Source organism: Ostrinia nubilalis, chromosome 14, assembly GCF_963855985.1.
Source record: "Ostrinia nubilalis chromosome 14, ilOstNubi1.1, whole genome shotgun sequence".
Classification (NCBI taxonomy): domain Eukaryota; kingdom Metazoa; phylum Arthropoda; class Insecta; order Lepidoptera; family Crambidae; genus Ostrinia; species Ostrinia nubilalis.
Window position 1 is genome coordinate 2,460,677 of NC_087101.1, and position 22,888 is coordinate 2,483,564.

A 22,888-nucleotide genomic window follows, 5' to 3' on the forward strand; every position below is an offset into this window, starting at 1 on the left:
TCTAATTTGACTAGACTATAAAAAGCAAGAAATAAGTAAAATTTTATAAAAAAAATAAAACCGACTCCATAAAACCTACACTAAAACGTAGCAAAATAATTACTAATTACCTACTTATTTATTAGGACGAATTATTAATATTTATGTAGGTATACCATGATTGATACTTTTGGAGTCGGTGCAGGCAAACTTTACATGTTTCATAATCTTGGCACCGACTCCAGAAGTATCAATCATGGTATACCTACATAAATATTAATAATTCGTCCTAATAAATAAGTAGGTAATTAGTAATTATTTTGCTACGTTTTAGTGTAGGTTTTATGGAGTCGGTTTTTTTTTTTTTTTTGTGTCGTATACTTTTATGTACTGAGAATAAAGGAGGATTTCTTCTGACAAATAACGTCAGTCACTTTGGTTCTTCTGCGGATCCCCTCACAACCTCTCCTCTTACCTACATGCAAATAGTTAAATGGGAATACCGCATCCATTCTTCACGCATCTCTTGCGGCACCACCAAAGTGCAGAGTCGTATTCCACAGAAGTGCAATTTATTACTACGCTCCTATGCAAGCTCCTTTAGCTGCAGAACAGAATGCATATTTAATCGTACCGAAACAGATTCGAAATAGAAAGTTCAAAACAATTTGTCGACGTATGCAAGATGTAGCGTTTTGTACAAAGGTTTGTGTGTACGTTTTTTACTTGAATAGAATTTCTTGAGTTTATTTTGACTAAACTCGAGTTTACAAAGCTTGGGTGACATCAAAGCGAATGTGTTTGTTCTCATTTATTTGCTCTTTGCTTTGGGATTTTTGAACTTCCCACCCTGTATAGTGACGAGATGGGTGGTTATTTTTAGATGCTTCGATAAACGAAATAAGAGACTAGGAATATTCTTTATCACGCAGGTCCAGTGTGAATTTGGGAGGAAATAGGACCGATCTCTTAAGACCTGTTAGACCTATCTAACAAACAGACAGATTTTATCTAACCGTTACTTAACTTACTTAAGTTATCTAATTTTATACGTATCATTCGAAGCTCAAAGATGCTTATGAAATGTTACGTAGATCGGAATGGTCATCCATTATAAAAATTGGTCTAAGAATTCATAAAACTATAGTAAGTATTCTAGTCATTATTTTTGTTATTGCCAAGTAACAAGCTTAAGTAACTTATTAACTTACTAATTGGCCCAATCCTAGTTCTTGCCAATCTCAGTTATAGATACTAATCGAAGATCACCCACATTACGGTTTGACCTAGCTCTACCTGGCAATAAAAAGGTATTTTTATACCCCGTTAGGTCTTACATTTCCTTACACAGGGTGTCAAGGAAAAGTTGGCTATAGGTAAACTAAATAACGTACTTTTAATCATATCAGTATTCTGAAATTATTCTGTGGCTTAGAATAACTAGATATCTACACTAATATTATAAAGAGGAAAACTTTGTTTGTTTGTTTGTTTAGTTGTAATGGATAGGCTCAAAACCTACTGGACCGATTTTAAAAATTCTTTCACCATTCGAAAGCTACATAACTCACGAGTAACATAGGCTAAATTTTATTTTGTAAAAAAATAGGGTCCCGTAAAATATTTGGGATTTTCATAAGACGTGGAAAAGCGCCATCTATCGTCATTGGTTAAAATCTTCTTGCGCCTGACAAAAATTTTTGAGGTACGTAAATATTCATGAAGGCAAAGCTGTCAAACGCCATCTATCGACATCATTAGTAAATTAGTAACTAAATATTACATGTACTATGAATAGCGCTGTTCGGAAATAATATTGAAAATTTAATAAATAAAGATATTTTATGTAATTGAACCATTCACTGTATGTACCTATTTGAATCATTCACTGTGTTTAAACGAGCAAATCAAAGTGTTAATTAGTGACTTTTTACAAACTTCCTTGCAAATTCTTACTATGTGCCGCCATCTACCGAGATGAATATTAGGGTACGGTTCAGCGGCGGACAAATGGGATGGGCGCGTGGGCGATTTTAGTTAAATAGGATAAGAATTACTTCGTTTTTATTTTCTGTATGTACTTTGTTATTTTTTTGGTAGGGTCTTGATTTTAATTACTTAGGTTGGTAGGTACTTACTTATTTGATTTTAATGATAATTACTATAGGTACGTATAATTTTAGTAGAAAGAAAGGTCATTGAATGACTAAGTGACTCACTCACTCATCACGAAGTCTCAGAAACTACAAGTCTCAAAAGAGTTCTCATAGGGGTTAATGGTCTATTCCACCTGGCTTTGATCACCAAGATGATCAAACTGGACTCCAGTTAAATTATTTTTTTAGTGTTCTTTGATCACCTATAAATAAATCATACCTCTGAATTGTCACAAACATGTCCAATTTGTTTATTGCGGTTTTTAGAAAATATCAAAAATGTTACAAAACAAAATATGTAGTACAACAATTGGACATGTGACTATTCAGAGGAGGTGTGATTTGTTTGTAGATGATCAAAGGACACTAAAATAATAATTTAACTAGAGTCCACTTGGCTCACCCAGGACATCGTATCCGTGGGTGATCAAAGGCACAGAATAAATTCAAAGGACACTAAATTGTCGCTGTAAGTCCACTTTGATCACCTGGCTGATCAAAGCCAGGTGATCAAAGTGGAATACACCTCCTTTTAGAACGTAGGTAGTCACTAAGACGAAATTTTGCAAAATTCAACCCTTATGGGAGTTAAAATGGGGGCTGGAAGTTTGTATTGCAGTCCTCTGTTTTTAAAGTAAGAGACTTGAAAGTTCAAATGTACCTATGCTCACTATGATCTCTAGATGTTGTGGAGGTGTACATAAACATATACTGTTCGGTACACTGTGGTACTGTGTACACATCGGTTTGCCGACGATATTGTATGTGGCAGAATCGTTGGAAGATCTTGGTACAATGCTCGAAGACCTTAATCGATTTTCCCAACAGGTAGGCCTGAGGATGAACATGGACAAAACGAAGCTTATGTCGAATGTCCATGTTGCGCCCTACCCAGTTTCAGTTGGGAGCTCAATTCTCGATTGTCGACAAGTAGGTATGTCTACCTCGGACAAACGATCCAGCTAGGTAGGTCCAATTCGAGAAGGAGGTCAATCGTCGAATCCAACTCGGCTGGGCAGCGTTCGGGAAACTACGCAACATCTTTTTGTCCAAAATACCTCAATGCCTAAAGACTAGAGTGTATAACCAATGTTTGTTACCAGTGATAACTTATGGCTCGGAAACGTGGCCTCTCACTATAGGCCTTATACAGAAGCTCAGTTGCACAGCGTGCTATGGAGAGGGCTATGCTTGGTGTTTCTTTGCGAGATCGAATCAGAAATGAGGAGATCCGTAAACGAACCAAAGTCGCTGACATAGCCTAACGGATTAGCAAGCTGAAGTGGCAATGGGCAGGGCACATAGTACGCAGAACTGATGGCCGATGGGACAGAATGGTTCTGGAATGGAGGCCGCGTACCGGAAAACGTAGCGTGGGACCTACAAGGTGGACCGACGACATCGTAAAGGTAGCAGGGAAGCGTTGGACGCAGGCCGCTTCCAATCGATCAACATGGAAAGCATTGGGGGAGGCCTATGTTCAGTATACTGAAAATGTATCATTAGAAATCAACTACGGGGGCTAAGGAGATAAAAGGAGGGTTGGAAGTTTATATTATGAAAGTCCTATGTGTTTAAAGTAAGAGAGTTGAAATTTAAAATGTATGCGCTATAGATGCTAAGAGCGGATTTTACGAAACTCCACCCCTAATGGAGTAAAACGAGGTCCACGCGTACGAAGTCGCGGGCAGCCGCTAGTTTAATATAAATTTGGTATTTTTATATAGGGCGTATAAATCGTCGATATTTAGCTTAAATAGATAAAAAAATGTGTGATATGCGGGGTATAAGGTTCGAACTAATATAATAAATAATGCAAAAGGGTGTCTGTCAGTTACCTTGTCACGTTTAAATCACTGAACCGATTTAGATGAAAATTAATGTGTACCTAGTAGAGGCAGTTTGAGGACCGGAAAAGGACTAAGATAGTTTTTTAAAGGGAAACACGGCTGCAATGAAGATGCATAATATATTTTATGTATAACAAGACAGGTGTTTGGCCGCAATAGCACCTGTTGTTAGGTGAGAAGTAGTCTAGGATGGTAAATAATATCTTCCCTGTAAGACTTACTGTTTCAGGCCAAAGTAGGCGGGTAAAGCCGGAGCAAAAGCTAGTAATTTCCTAGAAAAGAAAAGGACAATGTCCAGATACACCCTGTATCTGACCCGGGAACGTCAAAGGGGCCATGGCTCTGTGCCAACTCACCCATTGTTTACAACTTAGTCACTGAATATCGCTCTCTCTTTCCTATGTCCTTTATCTCGTTTTGTATTTTTCTGATTGTGATTGTATGGACAAAGTAAGGTAATAAATAAGAATTCGTTTTCGATATGGAATAGGTACGTTAGACGTGGACTGACAAATATTTGTTTTCCTAAATATTTTTTGAAAAAAGTTTCGTAACTGAAAGGTGCCATTGCGGTCAAATACCTGTTTTGTCTTGCATAAAAAAACGATTAAATTATTATAATCTAACTTTTTGTTGACGTCAAAGTGTTCAAGTATAATTATTGAATCAAATCGTAAGATTTTTGTAAGGTTTTCAGCTAAAACCTCTGTTTTTTTGTGTTGGCCAAAAAATTAGGTACCTCTTTAATTTTCAGTGTTATTATGTGTTCATTGTCTTAATATAAAACATGTTAGGTAAAAAATAAACTGGAAATAATAAAGGAAATCAAAGAATACACTATGATAATGAATAGTTCCTTCAAACTGAACACACGAGTTTCTACATTAGCGCTAGATAATGTTTTCAAATTACAGGTTAGGTTGTTCAAACGCGAACCAGACACAGGGAATGCTAAGTGTCAGTAAACGTAGGGGAGACCGAGGTGACTTGTACATTAGGGTGTCCCGTCGTTGTATGGGAAAAATTTTTTTTTGAGCTACGGTTACGCAAGAGGTATCAAAAGTTGCGTTTTGACATATAGATTACGATTAGCATTAAATTTAATGAGATATCTGTCATCTTGAGGCCTCTACCTGTTAGGCGCGTCCATAGATTTTTATTCTTGTATAATGTAGGTAGTTCACTTGCCATCCAACTCTCACACTGTAAAAGTATCTCTGAATAGATTTACTCTAATTTCATCAAAAACCTAGTTTTATTGCTGCTACCATACTGTGCCTAAACACAATACACTAACATAAACTATTAATAATACAAAAATAGCGTTTTTATGAAATTTGAGAATACACAATGAGTCACAGCAAGGTTTAAAATAGTTTAAAAACCAATAAATCCATAAATACTTTAAAAACAGAATTGGCTTTTTGACCAGAATTAGGCATTTACGCGCGCGATTTTAATGTATTCCTAATTAATCCATGGGTCAGCCAAGTTATCGATTTAATTTGAGGATACTCAATTCCCTTCTCACAGCAGGTTAATAATTTTATTACGCTATTATAAAACAATGATTGGCATCTCTAAGTGGAAGCTAACAAAAATGGCAGTCAATTTTAGAAAATCAACCATAACTTGAAAACCATTTGTCCGATTTCATTACTTTTTTATTTAAATGATAGCTCTACGTGTGCGCTTGATATTTTGTGCTATAAATGGTATCGATAAAATCAACCTTTAGTTAGTAATTAATGGAAAATTGATTTTTTTTACATTGTTGAGATACTACTTTTTAAATCATTTTTTTACAAAATGTCTTATACTCTACTAAATGTTTTACACAAGCCAAAAAAGTATATTAAATTGCCTTTAATTTGATATATAACATGTATGCGTTTCATAACTAAAAATATATTTTTACTTCCGTTGAAGTTCACCATTAATAAAAAACTGCGTAGACAACAAAAACTTCAGCTAGAAAGTGTATGTAACGTACATAAATGTTATTTATATTTAATAGTATGCTAAAACTATTTAACATGTCAATTAGTATTCTGTTTAAATATAATATTATAAAAATTTTTGGCTAGGTAGTTTTTACCTGAAAAAAATCAAAAAGTATATTACTACCATATATTGCTATAGTATTTTTGTTAAATTTATGCTAAAAGTATGTAATATTATACCAAAAAAGTGCGGTGCGATACCTTACAGCAATAAAACCTCAACAGAAATAATACCAACAGCCTCGCCGAATGAGTAGAAAATTTGAGAAAAAAAAGTCAAAATATGAATTCTGCTAGTTCGAACCAAACCTATTCCTCACTGAAAACAGTCTGCCATTGCCTGCAAATCATATCTTAGGGTTCAACTGCCACTGTTATTACAAAATATCATGAAATAATTGTGGAAAAAATATAATAGATGATAAACAGTGAAGGGCTGATTAAGTGATTTTTTGAGACATAAAAATGCCGGTAGAGCCCTTGAGACATTATTTTATATTTTTTTAATTATTTTTACGGTAATCTACATCTTATGACGCAACTTTTGAGGGGTCTTGTGTAGCGAAAATATAAAAAAAGATATTTCGGGACACCCTATTTTACATATAATTGAAGAGAGTTGTGACACTGTCGATTTTAGGAAACCTTTTAACTACCAGCGAACTCGCAACAGCGCGTTGTTAGCTTGAGACTTGAACTAAAAACGCGCACTGTTACAAGCTCGCTGGTAAAATGATAACGTCACAACTCTCCTCGGGTTCAAATCACCTCGGTCTCCCCTAAACCGTATTTACGGCTATTTGATTGGTGTTTAGTTAACTGTGTGCCTATGCAATTACATTGAGACCCTTGAGAATCTCTAGTAATTACATCGTCGCTTGCCTCTCTAACTGACGTATCTGACATTTTTTTCGAAACTGAGTTATCTACACCATCATAATCAATTTCGCAAGACGAATCGATCTGTCTAATCGCCTGAAAATTTTGCAAAATGTCAGTTACGTCAGTTAGAGAGGCAAGCGACGACATGTCCAAAGGATTGGAACTTCGAGCAATTCACGAAGCTGGTTTACGTGCATTAGGTATTGACCCCTTTACCAATAAAAGTTACATAATCGTTGAACACTTGTTGAAAGTGATGTTTAGTATGAAAGTATCGTTTTAAACTAGTGTTCAACACACAAGTAAGTTTTTGATAGTTGGTGAGCATCAGTCTAACGTATGCACATTATTTTGCAATTTTTTTAGGAAGTGTATTAAAACGCTTATACCTACGCTTAGGAAGCTAGTTTGTAACATAAATATGTCCTTACAACTAAAATTAACAATATGAAAAATTAAGCTTGTAAAAAACACTTTAACAATTATAAAAATTATTTGAAAAATCAGACGCTAAACAAAATAATGAAATAAAAAACAGAAATCATGGAAATGCATTAACACGTCAAACTTGTCGTTATTAAGAATTTTATTTTAAATTCAAGAATTGTACTACATTTATTATAACTTTTACATACACCCTGTATTCAAGATGCCTATAGTAGCCTTATTAGCTAGGCCAGCAATGCAAATCTTAAAGAATGTCTTTCCAATCTATCCAGTGACACGCTCAGCTAAGACCAGACGGCAATTTGTGACTATTGTCACAGCCCCATCCGAGCCGCTTTGTTCTAGCCTTCGGTTGATTGTTTAGTTTCAATTAGTGATCATAGAATGATTGCGGTATTAATGAGATTGCTTTAGTTTCTGTAAGCTTTTATTAAAGCGCTTTAAACAACATTAAGGGGAATTTATTAGGTAGGTAATTGTATTTTCAAAGAGGCGAAGTTGAAAATCAGTGTCTAACTAATGCTAAAGCCTAAAGCGGTGCGTTTTTAAACGACTTTAACAAAGGGAGGTTCTTTTTAGCAGATGTATAACGGTATAAATATCTGCTGTTTGTACGTATTTTTTATTCAAAATACCAACAATCCATGTGTCGTAAGATAAATGTCGGAAGCATCAAGCCTAGAAAATGTATAATCAGTGTTTCTTGAATGTTTCATCTTTTTGAATCTTGGAAGAATCGAAGCCAAAATCAATGACATATATACTGGTCGGAGGACAAAACCAAGCAGACTTCCAAAAATAAATTTGTAAAAAAAACCACTATAGGTATCCTACCCATACCTTAGGCTGAATTGCACCTAATTACTTTAACCGTAATTTTAACAATAACCTAGACTGCATCTCACTTAACACCAGGTGCAATTGTGGTCAAAAACCTGCCTTGTTATGCATAAAAAAACCGGTGATTTTTGTATAGATGACCCACGCTGAACTGTCCCGCCAAACTCAATGACAGGGGGGCGCTACCATCGTTCAACTTTATGGTTTCCAACATGGCAAAAATCGGAACCAGCGATTCGGTATTGACGGTGGCGCCCCGCTGTCAATGTCATCGATAGGACAGTTCAGTATTTTGGAACTATATCAAGTTTGACAGATTTCTGACATTTGTTAAAGTTACAGTAAGATGGTACAACTCAGCCATAACAATTGATTGCTAAATGATTTTCATCCATGAGGTTTCTACCATTTATTTTAAGGTTAATCTATCGTGCGGTTAAGCTTGCAATGCTTTGGTCCAAAAAAGCAATGTTGACTATGCCATGCCTTTATATATTTGAGCTGACTCTATTTATTAGACATAATCCTTCCCTGTTTAAAATAATACCAAGATCGCGTAATCGCAATATTCTTATAGCCGTTGATGGATGTGTGTCATATAAGACAGCCCTCTACGACATGGGTGTTTTTGCTATGGCTCCGAAAATTTATAATAAAATACCTAATCATATTAAAGAGTGCACTGATATCTCAATCTTTAAACAAAAGCTATTTATATTTTTGGTCAGTAACAGTTTTTATTCAGTACATGAGTTCCTACAATTTAAATAAAGTTTTTCTACAATTTCTTCCTTGACAATATTGACTCTAATATCCGATTGACTGCCCTGCATTAATTTATTTTAATCTTGCAATTTATTTAACTGACATTTATGATTTTGACATTTAATTTGCTCATTATTACTTTTCTTTAACATAATATTATACTTAAAATCACGCTTTAACATTTGTATGCCGACAAGGCTGATCACGGCTTGAACACATATTTTGTTTGTACATCATACTCCTTACCTGTGTTTCACAAATAAATTATTTGAATTTGAATTTGAATTTAAATTTACACAAAACACAAATAAATCTCTGTGGCGATTTTGTATGAATTTTAATGATAAACCATTCAATGATTTCATTAACGGGATTCATAGTGCAGCCCATTGCATTGGTGCTTTGGTTAATGAAATGAAATCCAAAACAAAAGTTAATAATGGTAATTAAATTCACCATTACATACACTTTTGTTTCATTATTAACACGATTATAAATACTTTTTTGTAAGTAAATGCGATAAATTGTGTTAAATCTACACTGAAATCAGCACAGCTGCATCAATATTTATTGATTTCATGTTAAATTTAAAGTGTTCTCTATAATATCTTTCAAAGCATGTCATTTTCTTAGCCCAGCCTTTTTAATTTATGCCACAAAAATAATGAGACCACAGGTAAACGTTACAAACTATGCATCTTAAGACAAAAGGATACATCAAAAGAATTCGTTCGTTCGTTTGTTTATGGACTGGCTGGACAAAGGCCTCCCCAAGGATTTCCACAAAGACCGGTCCTGCGCCGCTCGCATCCGGGCACCTGTCGCGACCTTCACCAGATCGTCGGTCCACCAAGTACGGGGCTAGTCACCGGGGCAGGAAAATTCTTGAGTGGTGACCACGAACCAGAAGACGTTGAGTGGGCAGGCCTCCCACTAGGTGGACCGACGACATCAAAAGAATAATACGCTATTAATCTAGTAAATCTTTAGAAATAAAAAGAAATGTCTTTCAGTAAAAAAGTATATAAAGACCTTCGGCGTTTTGCCATCAAAATAACAATAGCCAGACTAAATGTATGCAATTTGATCAAATTGAATTCAATAAGCAATACATTATTCTACGCGCGCGCCTCTTAGCATACTACGAATAATCTTGTAGCATACACGCGTAGTACTACGACGCTGCCTGGCTACGAAGATAAGCCATACTACGAGTACAAGTGCTACGAGTAATTTCGTAGCAATCCAATACTACGATAATTTCGTAGTGTTTGGATCCTGGCTATGTTAATATTTTTATATTAAGTTGGAAAACGCAGCGTTGGACGTCCACCCACAAGGTGGACCGACGACCTGATAAAGGTAGCAGGAAGGCGCTGGATGCAGGCCGCTACCAACCGTGCGATGTGGAAGTCATTGGGGGAGGCCTATGTTCAGCAGTGGACGTCCTATGGCTGAAATGATGATGATGATGATGATGATGATGATGATGATGATGATGATGATGATGATGATGAAGTTGGCACCACACTACTATTGATGAAATACCTACTGATGGATATCATTTTTCTATCAGTATCAAAGATATTTATATACTTCATACAAATAATGAAGTAATTGGCAATAAGTCAGTCCGCATACCTGTATCAGGTACCAATGTGTGTCCTCCAACTATTTATGTATGTATCTTTGATCATAATTTATCCTTCAGAAAGCTGGTTGTAATGTTATTGATTTGTTTATTAAAATAACTACAGAAAAAAACAAAATCATAAAGCAAAACACTTGGCCTTCAATTGGGATCGCATGATAAAGCGGTTGTAATCAAATTGGCACGTTTATCATAATTTCGAAGGCCGATACGTATAAGATGAAATACCAAAATTTAATCAGAAACAGTCGATTTTTTATGTTGGGGTGTGAAAACAAATACGATAATTTTTATTCATTTTCACAACTATGATAACTTTAATGATTTATCGAAGAATTAACAGTTTCACAATTTTAGTATTTACCATAATTATTCACACGAATGAACGAAGTGAAACCCCATGGTAACGAAAGCAACATTAAAGCTGGGTTGCACCATCTTACTTTAACTTTCTCTCTAAAATCTGTCAAACTCCATACAAAAAGCACCGGTTATCGTCATAGTTACAGTTTTTTTTTATCCACAACGAGGAAGCTCTTGGACTGTATCTCACCTGATGGTAAGTGACGATCAGGCCGAAGGTGGAAGCGAGCTTCACCCGGAATCCTCAGCCACGGAGGAACTGACCATCTTACCTCTAACTGCCGGAATACAACAATGCTGTTAACATTGTAATTGTAGTTGTTGTAGCAGTTAAAGTAACTTAAGTATATTAAATTGCCGGCAATCAATTGGCTAGACACGTATCATAATCTCAGAAAGTAAAGAAAGTATTATAAATTGCCGGCAATCACAGTCGGCTGATCACAATCGGATGATATAGTTATACATGTCACCGTAAAATTGTGAATTCTGTCAGATTATAATCTGACGTAGTTAAATTACAATCTAACCTAACCTAACCCACTGTTAGTTTACAATCTAACGCGTTATATTATAAACTGTCAGAGTTCACAATTTCACGTTGACATACACATTTGAAACTTTACGCGACAACCCTTTCAGTTTTCAGTTTTTCAGCGTTAGGCTGCGTTACGCACAACCCAGAGCGTCGGAGACTGCGCGGGCTTAGTGTACAGCCTGCTCTCATGTCGAGCGGACGCGCTGCCAGTGGCTCGGAAGTTGTATCGGATGTGGTGTGCGGTGGTTTGAAGTGAATACCTTTGCGACATGGTCGTAAAAACGTTAACCGGTGTGCGGGGCTGATTTTCAATACAGTGGAAATATAGGTGAGTTTTGTTAATTTTATAAGGTATTGTTTTGTTGTTTGACAGACCATGTGGTTGGTTGTGTTGGGGTCGTAGGTTTGAATTCTGGGTACAGACAATCAAATAACTGTGTGTTACTTACGCAAATTTTAAATTTATTTTGAATAAGGTATACTTACTTATTTAATAAAATAGGCACTCTCATTGGTACAGATTATTGTGGTATCACTCATTATAAGATTTAACAAAATTAGTGCCCTGGTTGAAGCTTATTCATAAAATTATACTGTAATACATAACAATTATAAATTATAATTGTTTTGTTATATTACGATATAAATACGACTAATATGATATCCGGAACCCTAAGATTTACAAGGAAGAAACGTTATCTATTAAACTAATTAGTTATACTTAAATTAATGAGGCAAAGATTTTAACTCAATTAAGCTTTCAGTTTCAATATTCTTGTGTTTTTAAGCTAATTTAAAAGTCAATTTTATCAAACACTAGGTCCTTAGGCAAAGTTTTAATTAATTATTGGTATTACGGAGCTTTTCTGATCCACCCACCTCAAAATTGAAGTTGTGCTACGAAAAAGCTTATTTAAAAGCTTTTTGCTTGACCTATCTCTAAAAACATCGGTTAGTGCGTATGAAAGGGATTTTCTTGACTTAGACTGAGTAGAATTATATTAAGTGATTACATTATTTTATTTTATTGCAAGTTAATAAATATTAGACTCTTAACGGTAGAAAAAAACGAACAGTAGTTGATTTCTTGTTATATGTGCTGCCTTCCCTAAAATAAATTGAGTTGAAACGACCGTTACTGCATATGGCTTATACGAAAGTTAAAGGGCAGGGTTAACTTGACCCCTGAAGTTAGTTTTATTTAACCGAGAGTGAGATTTATGAGATAACTTATTGATTGTATATTTTTCTGTATTATAAAAGTAATTTTTACTAGTAAACTTCGACCTAAATTTTATTTTTAGAGTATTATACCTAGGTGTGATTTAATTCTACAGAACTGTAAAGTATTTTCAAACGATTGAAAATTAATATTATTATACTGAAAAACTGGCGCAGTTATCGTGAAAAATTTGTGGTGAATGTACTCATTAATATGGTTAATGGTGCATTATTTTATTGTTAATCTGACAAGTAATTTAAGCTTTAATGGTTTCGGTTCTGTGGAAATTGGTTTATTACTGTTTTTAACAAAATATTATACTGTTTTGTATTGATTAATGGAATTTATAATTCAGTGTTAATTCAATTAAATTAAATTTTAATATTAACATTTATTACGTTTATTATACCCAGAATTACTTATCTGATTTTAATGTTTTTATTGTTTGTATGTTTATTACGAAATCCGTTAAAAAGAGTTGAGGCTTGATAAAAAGGAGATTGATAAAAACTGTGGAAATCATCGGATTTAAAATTATTAATTTTATGCTTCTGATGTGATTGATATCTATTGATTACAATAGGTAATATTGCATCGATTTTAAAAGTTAAATTATATTAAATTATTATAAAATAAACACATTAGTTAAATCCTAGAATTTCTGAAAAACTAGTATTAAAATCAGACTGGAAACAAAAAAGTTAGAATTGTTTAATTTTGTATGGATAGAGATATAACTGAGCGTGACGTCAAATGTCACCCGCCCATAGTAACTTGTATGGGACTCTGCGTGTCGTTCTAACATGACAATTGACGTCTTGAGATCTCTAACGTTTAAATCTTAGGTACCTATCTTTTGAAATTTTTGTCAAAGAAAAGCTCTGATTGATTTGATAGTCACAAGTCTGCTGAAATGTGAGAAATAAAAAAATCTTGCATATTCCCTATTGCGTGAAGTGCGTCAAAGGCTTTCAGTAGCATACCAAATTAGGCGAGCAGAGCGGCACGCAGAAGTAATTACTTAATTATATCGATACCTTCAGGTTCAATTGTCGTATAAACCAAAACCCTACTTTTCAGGAGAGCCAAAAAACGATTTTTTTTTAATAAAAAATTCGTAACTTTTTTATTTATGAAGTTATAAAAAAATGTCCAAGAGAAAACATTTTTCAATTTTTGCGATGAAAAAGTCTAAATATTAAAAAAATGGGCATCTTCAGTAGTTTTAAAGTTAGCTTGGAGTTACGTCGTTGAAAAAGGCACTCGGTGGTTTATACGACCCATTATATTTGACCTAAAAATAACTCTTTACGTCGTATTTGAATTTTTTGTAAACACGAGACTGAAATTGATGGCTTAAAGACCATTAGATGTATTTTTTTTGGTTTATATACCCATTGCTAAAGTGATTTATTCAAATGTATCATTAAAACTATGTATGTAAATAATGTATTGTTTACTATTTCCAGGCTTTTGTTGTTTAGAGAATTTGCACAAAGATATTTAACAGTGTAAAAACTATATTTGGTTGAGGTAGAAATAATAAAGCTTTCATACGAAAAATAACGTTTTTTTTTACAATTTTGCAGGAAAATTATGGCAAAACAAATAATATTTCTAATAATTCTAAACAAAACTAATCACCATAAATTTTGAACAAAAAAATACAATTACAGCAACATAATGACAGCTTTCCTGGTTCTCTGCTGACGCATATTGATTTCGTTTGGTTATCATAAATTTTGCATGAAGAGAAGAGCCCCAGTATGCTCAGGAGAAGGATTTGTAATTTTTTGAGAATTTCTCTAAGGAATTTATATCTTTACAAGAAACCCAAATTTAAATTACAGCTAAAAGTAACCACTACTGGCAACAATTAAAAGTTGGAGTACTTGTAAAGTAATAAACTATTACAGAGCATCTCAAAAGGGTATAAAATGAGCACACCATGGCTTGTTTTCTTTGTTTAAAAGTCTTGAATAATAAATAGAGTTTCGATTTCATGACCCGGTCATCATTACTATTCACGGATGTACTGGACCTGGAAAGCAACCTTATATATCTAGTTATTATCTTTAAAAGTAGAAACAATCAACTTTATTTAACTTTATAAATAAGAAAAACTTACTTACTGTACATACATACATATGTGATGCAATAAATAAATGAATATGAATATGAAACAGATAATTACCATATTGAATACGTGGACTTACGACGTTGAATCTGGACATAAAACGCCATGTCTTTAGGCGTAAAAACCATTTTCAATTACGAGAGAGTTTTACGTCCTGACTTAAAAAATTGTATGGTTGATACATCTTAGCAAAAATACCAAAAACAAGCGTTCGGTTTTTACACTGTTTATAAGGTATTTATTTATCTTTTACGCTATAGTTTTTTGGGGCGTATAAACATTTTTTTAGCGAATTTCAATATTTCGAATATACAGCTCGATAGAGAAAAAAATTCTGATTAAAATGGTATATATAACTCGATTTGGCCAAAATGGTTTATACGACAATTGAACCTGAAGGTGTCGATATAGGAATTTGTTATTTAGGTTGGTAGGTAAGTACACCTACAAAGTTTCTTGTTCCTTATTAGAGTTCTGCCTACATACTCGTACATATTTATTGGATTCGTAGAAAAAACGAGTTCTTGGTAAATACTAACTACATTTTAACAGAAACGAAATATGAATAAACGAAAACGAATAAGCTACCTACGTTCACAGCTTTGAATTTTGTTAGTACGTTATTTATTTGATATTTGTATTCTAATGTAATTCAGTAGACATGAAAAAGTTGAATTTTTACTGATTTTACGCATTTTCAATCGTCAGACGTTCACGTTGGTTAAAATATGTAAAGTAAGCAAATTGAGTAAAAATCCAACAGATTTTTGTGTATCTAAAATTGATTTCAGCCTTGTAACTCTATCCAAAATTTAGGCAGCGAAAACCTGCCCTTACAAAAGTGACAGATAATGCTGACATAGACCCGTATTCACAAACATTACTATGAGATCTCACAAAGCACGTGGACGCACAGGGTGACACACGAACCAATAACAGAGCTCTATTCAACGCTGTGCGTTCGATTTTCTGCTTCACTTAAGCAAGCATCACTTGTGAAAAGCATTTGAGCTGACAAAGCATCAATATACTTTGTACAGGGCTATTAATGTCCCTCCCCTGGGTCACAATAAACTTAATCAACTGTCACTAATTTTAATAAGGTCCGGTACACCCTTTGCTTGACTGATGTACCTTGTAGCACATCATATTACACATTTTTGTAGCAAATTCGCTCTTATCACAACTGCATAAGATACTATAGTGTTGAACTTGATGTGCTATCGTCTGTACCCTATATTGTTTATTTAGGTCGATCATAAACTGCTGAAAAGGCACCTCTAATGCCAAAAAAGATTCTTTTAGATCAGTGTTTCTTAACCTGTGGTCCGTTAACACCTGGCGGTCCGCAGCCTTATCTATGGACCATTTGTGTGAACTTTACGCATCTTTGGACCACCTGTGATGGATCTGGGAGTTACTATGTACATTTTGTATGTATTTAAAAAGTATATAATAATTAGTATATCCGTTAAGCTAGCTCCTTTATCACAAGCATATAACGCCCGTATTCACAAACATTACTATGAGACGCATAGGGTGACACATGAACCAATCACAGAGCTCTATTCAACGCTGTGCGTTCGATTTGCTGCTTTACTTATGCTAACATTGTAAATGCGGGCGTTAGTTGCTTACTTTGGGGCTAGCTGGCGCTGTGTGAATTTGTCCAAAGATTTATTATTATTATTTTTAACAATCGTAAATAAATCCTTGTAAGTCTTGCCTTTCTTCTTAAAGGGTCCTTAAAATTATCCGTGGAAAAAAAGGTTAAGAAACTCTGTTTTAGATCATTAAAATATAAAGATGAAACGGTTGAACTACTCGTACACCAATTACCTTGTAAACGTATGGGTAAGCAAGCGTCTAACTTCAAACTGAAATGTACACGAATTTAGATATTCGTAAGTCACTGACCTATTGGAATTTCGCTGAACGTTGCTGACTCAAATCAGCCTTTACCTTTGTATCAGTCCCAATTATATCTCTGCTAGCTTTCTGCCCGCGGCTTCGCCCGCGTGGAATTTTGTATGGCACAGAAAAACTTTATCGCGCGTCCCTGTTACAAATACAGGATAAAAACTATCCTTTGTCCTTTTCCGGGAATCAAACTATCTCTATGCCAAATTTCATCAAAATCGGTTCAGTGGTTTAGGCGTGAAAGCAAGACAGACAGACAGAGTTACTTTCGCATTTATAATATTAGTAGGTATAGATTATAAGGACTATCATATCAACTCAGCATTTAAGCATTGAGAATTTGTTGATGTGTCTTGATAAAGAGATCATATCCAATTTTTATATCTATTTGATAATATCGTTCTTTGATCATTGCCAAAAACACTTAGGGCTCATTTTTCAATCGTCAGACCTCTTGAAAAATAGGCTCACATTTAATTTAAAATATTAATATAAAAAAAGTTTATCTCGGATGACATTAATTAAGCAATCTAAAATAGTATTTTGTCTTAATAGGTTCGTGGAATAGATTTTAATTTCAAGATTATAATTTACAAGTACGTACGCAAGTAGTCAACGAATTAAAATGATTCGTACTTTTATTTTTATAATTAGCTAGAATAGGTCAATCCGTAGGCAGAATAATGGAAAATGTAGGTGTTGATTGCTCTATTAAAAACTTCTAATTGAACAATTTTCCCTCTTATTTCAATTACGAGTAGGTGAAAAACAAATTGATATTCGAAATATAATACACTAGCTTTTCGACCGCGGCTTCGCCCGCGTGGAATTTTGTCTGTCACAGAATTTATCGCTCGCGTCACTGTTTCAAAAACCGGGATAAAAACTATCCTATGTCCTTTCTCGGGACTCAACGTATGTCTCTGCCAAATTTCATCAAAATCGGTTCAGTGGTTTAGGCGTGAAAAAGAGACAGACAGACAGACAGAGTTACTTTCGCATTTTTAAGTAGTAGTATAGATTTAAGTGACATATCAAGCCTTTACGTTTAACTTAAACGAATCTTTGTACTACATCCTTATGTTCCTGACACTTATCCTCTCAGAGCTTAAAGCTTAGCACTTTCATAATGCTAGGATTTGCTGCCCGTTGATCTTGGAACACTAGTTACGCCCTTTCAAGGCAAGAGTGAATAGGCACTTACAAGCAAGTTTGTAGCACTCCAGACTTCATCTTTTGAACTCTGTACTTAAAACTACTGGAACTGCCATAATATGACTTTTTTCGATGTTGAGTAAAAATCATTTTATTGCGGACATAAAAATAGGCCTAAAATGGCATAACAATTGCTCGGATTCATTTAAAGACACGAACAATTTTTTTAGGTAAGTTTAATTATTTAAAACTAGCTGCCCCGGCGAACTTCGTACCGCCTGTGCTCATCAGAAACAATATAGAACTAATGGAGAATTTTTTTCAAATCAGTCTTGTCGTGTCTGAACCTATTAAATTTAAACAAACAATCAAATCTTTTAAATAATTAGCATAGATTCCATTGCCAAAAAAGCATATGAAATTCCCCAAAGTCTGAATATATGTGGGATTGTGAGATTGTTATTGAAAATAATGGTTTTATTCATTCTTCATTTTATTAAAATCGTCTTACAAAATCGTACATCTTTTCACAAACAGCTAACGTCATCTAAAACCAAATCTGACATCTCACCATAAAGAACATAATTAAAAATAAAAACTAAACCAAACTTCTTATTCCCACACGGCCTTCCTGATTATTCATCTGTCCCAGATGAAATACCTTCGTCTTCGGTAGCGATCCACGTCTTCATAACATCAGGGCCTTCTGTATTTCCAATTCTCAAATCACCTTTCTCGTGTGTTCTAGCTTTCTTTCTTTTCTTGTTATAAGTTCTAACACTTCCATCCTGGATTGTCTCTACAAATTCTCTTGCCTTTTCTCTTAACTCTGGTCTTGTCTCGTTCATCCTCTCTACGTTTTCCTCTTTTATCATCTTAGCAAGTCCATCATCTCCTTTATTAATCCGGTTAAACAGTCCTTCTTTTCCTCCCTTATGATTCTCTCTTATAACATCGTCGTGCATCCTCTTCGGTACTACAAATAATAACTCATCTTCATCTCTTCCTTCGTACAACATGTCATTCTGGTAGGATTCTTTCAGCATCTGAATAGGTTCGTCTTCATCTTGTGCTCGTGCAGTCGTCTCGGTAAGTACTAAACAGCTTAGGGCGTCGGCTTGTTTCACTCGTGGTGCAGGTAGTTGTTCAATCTGACAGTCGTTACTCGTCTTTATTTCTTCTGTAGGCTTGCAGTCTTCTAACATTGTCTTAATTTCAGTCATGTGTCTTGAGTCGTCTATGTCGTATACTACAACTGTATTATCATCTTTTTCCACTGCTTCAATCTTAATCTTCTCTAACGGTACATCATCTTTTCTTACCTTCAGAATATTCAACGTCTTCTTCGATTCATTATTGGGACAATCATCACGCTTGTGTCCAAAGTCATTGCATCTAAAGCATTTCATTCCCTTTTCGCATGCAGAAGATTGATGATCGAAAGCTTCGCAGTTATAACATCTTCTCTTCGGATTATAATCATTACCCGATCTTCGATTACCTTGACTTCCTTGGTAACATGACGTCGAAGGTGTCGGTTTCGCCAACTTCTTCATAAACTCGCTGTATATCTCTAGTTTCTTCCTGAACTCCTTAATATTCGCGGCGCCATAAAGTATAACTTTATTCGTCTCAACATCTCTAATTCCGTCTATCACGTACTCCATCAGGGCAGCATCTTCAACTTTCCCGTGTAACGCTATCTCTTTCATCGTCAAAAAGTACTGTTGGTAAGTTTCATCACTCTTCATCTTCCGTTCAACTAGTCTCTTGTGGATCGTCGCGCTATTTAGTTTGGGTGCGAATTCTTCCTTGAGCGCTCTCTTCAAATTAGTGTAGTCTTTAACTCTACCAATAGACCTCAAAAACAACTTAGCTGTTCCTCCCAGCAGTCTCTTCGCATAAACTAATTTCTCCACATTAGTCCACTTCATCAAATCAGCAACGTCTTCAAACTCTTCTATAAATTCTGTTACAGGATAGGTATCATCGCCAGTAAAAACATTCATTGACTTCTCTAAGTCTCGGAACGATATCTGAACCCCAACATCTTCATGGCACTCTTGGTATTCTTCATCTTCGCTCGGCTCCTGACCTTTCTTCTTCAGCGGCATCTTCGGTAAAATATCTTTCGTCTTAATCGTCTTCGTCGTAAGTCGTCGTCGTAAGTAAGATACTTTACTCGAATACATCATAAGTAATCACCGTCGTAACAAGTTACATCTTCATCATCTTTCGTCGTATTTTACGTCTTGAATCTTCGTCTTCCGTCGTCGTCTTGAACCATTAGTTTCCAATGATGAGCTTGACCCCCATGATCAATGCTCTCCTCTCTATCCTTCCAATCCCGCTAATCCCAACTTTATCCTCACTATCCCGGACGAGCCCCCAAAAAAGTTGTGGGATTGTGAGATTGTTATTGAAAATAATGGTTTTATTCATTCTTCATTTTATTAAAATCGTCTTACAAAATCGTACATCTTTTCACAAACAGCTAACGTCATCTAAAACCAAATCTGACATCTCACCATAAAGAACATAATTAAAAATAAAAACTAAACCAAACTTCTTATTCCCACATATAAATGTTACTAACTGAAAATAAACACAGAAAAGCTTTCCAAACAGTGTCAAAACTTTTCCTTGTTAACCTAAGCAAATTGTATTTAGATCGCTCCCGTCGATGCGTTAGAATTTACAGAGCACCCATTTCACTGTCAGTCACATATCCACATATCCACATATCTGCGAAATAATAATGGCCGCCCGACAGTGACTGACGTGATGCGGTAATAAACACAAAATTCTATTGTTTTGAATACTTTGATTCTTTAAAATGGACTGGGAAATGCGCGGACTGCGGGTTTCGTTCGGCCGTGTTCACATAAAATGCTCTGGGGACGCTTTAACGGTATTAACGGGGCACTTGTGTGTGTCTCTTAAATGAGTATTTTGAGCTTAGTGAAGTTTAAGATGCACATTACGATAAAATCGTATCGAAGCATTTTATCGAACAGATAAATTTTTAGCAACAAATTTTTCACCTAAAACCGTCCGAAAAGAGCGATCGTGGCGCGTATCCTAGTGCGCCTGGTGACGTAATACACCCTGCAGACCTACAACAAGCATCAGCTCTGACGGTGCGGCATTATGTATACTAGGGATGTTATGGATATGTAGTTTCGGTTATGGATACGGTTACGGATATAGGAATAATATTATACCGGTTTCGGTTACGGTTACGGATATGTTGTGCTTTAGAATGCAATTTGCAATAGTTGTCCAACACGGTTTATTCATGGCCGCACACTTTACATCGAATAAAAAGTTCGTTTCAGCCAAATGACGTCCACTGCTGGACAAAGGCCTCCTCCAAGGTTTTCCACAATGCACGGTCCTGCGCTGCCCGCATCCAGGCTCTTCCCGCGACCTTTACGAGATCGTCGGTCCACCTAGTAGGAGGCCTGCCCACGCTACGTCTTCCAGCCCGTGGTCGCCACTCGAGAACTTTTCTGCCCCAACGGCCATCGTCTCTACGAGCTATGTGCCCCGCCCACTGCCACTTGGTTTTAGCAATTCTGCGAGCTATGTCGGTCACTTTGGTTCTCCTGCGGATCTCCTCATTTCTGATTCGATCACGCAGGGAAACTCCAAGCATGGCCCGCTCCATCGCCCTTGAGCCTTCTTATGAGGCCCATAGTAAGCGAACACGTTTCAGATCCATAAATCAACACTGGCAGCACACACTGCTCGAAGACTTTTGTCTTGAGACACTGCGGTATTTCGGACGTGAGTATATTGCGTAGCTTCCCGAACGCTGCCCAGCCGAGTTGGCAGCCATGACTACGATATCGTCCGCGAATCTAAGGTGGGTGATGTACTCACCGTTGATATTTATGCCAAATCCGCTCCAGTCCAAGAGCTTGAAGACATCTTCCAGGGCGGTGGTAAACAGTTTTGGAGATATGACGTCTCCCTGTCTTACCCCTCGCTGCAACTGGATAGGTTTCGAGTCCCGATCCTGGAGGCGGACTGACATTATGGCGTTTTTGTATAAACTTTTTAACACTTCGATATAACGATAGTCAATTTGGCACCTTTGGAGAGACTGTAGCACTGCCCAGGTCTCGACCGAATCGAAGGCTTTCTCATAATCCACAAACGCCAGGCAAAGTGGCTGATTATACTCCTCGGTCTTCTGTATAATCTGCCGCAGCGTATGTATGTGGTCTATGGTACCAAAGCCTTTTCGGAAACCGGCTTGTTCGGGAGGCTGGAAGTCGTCGAGCCTGCGAGCGAGACGATTCGTAATGACTCTCGAAAACAGCTTGTAGATATGGCTCAGAAGTGAGATGGGTCTATAATTTTTCAACAAGGTTTTGTCACCTTTTTTTAAGAAGAGTATCACCACACTTCTGTGCCATGTCGTAGGCGTTTTTCCTTCGAGGATGACGGAATTGAACAGCTTCTGAAGAGCCTTCAGTATCGGCGTTCCACCTGCCTTCAAAAGCTCAGCCGTGATTCCATCGTCACCCGGTGCCTTGTTAGTAGATGAAGATTAGGGCATCTGGATCCAACCATTCAGGATCCAGATACCCTAATCTTCATCTTTTCAACATCGTATATTTTATGATCAGACCTAGATACTAGATTATCTAGACTATTACTTATATCATCTAGATCATACAATAAAAATCTCTATAATGTATACTCGAATCGAGAGTTTGACAAGCTTGCATTCAATTTCACTATCGTCATTTCGTTATTTGATCTACATTTCGCATCGACTCTAAGAATGTAAAGTTTGAACGATGGGTTGAAGTTTTATTCCTATTCAATGGTATTCTATACGAATTATCTACTGCATTGCATTATCATAAAATAAAATCACCTTTTCTAATTAACTGTTTATTAAATTACATTACATTCATTCTTATTATTTATTAAATTACATACATTCATAAAAAAACATGTTATATA

At 35.7% G+C, this 22,888-nt stretch overlaps 1 protein-coding gene and 1 long non-coding RNA gene across 2 annotated transcripts in view; one reads left to right on the forward strand and one right to left on the reverse strand.

Moving 5' to 3' along the window:
* Window positions 1-22,888, reverse strand: part of LOC135077973 (uncharacterized) — a 547,422-nt gene that overhangs the window by 329,472 nt on the left and 195,062 nt on the right. The window lies entirely within an intron of this gene.
* Window positions 11,674-22,888, forward strand: part of LOC135077964 (connectin-like) — a 174,850-nt gene continuing 163,635 nt past the window's right edge. Inside the window, exon 1 of the mRNA XM_063972504.1 lies at window positions 11,674-11,802. The gene's annotated coding sequence lies outside the window, so the exon portion shown is untranslated. The remainder of the gene's footprint in view (window positions 11,803-22,888) is intronic.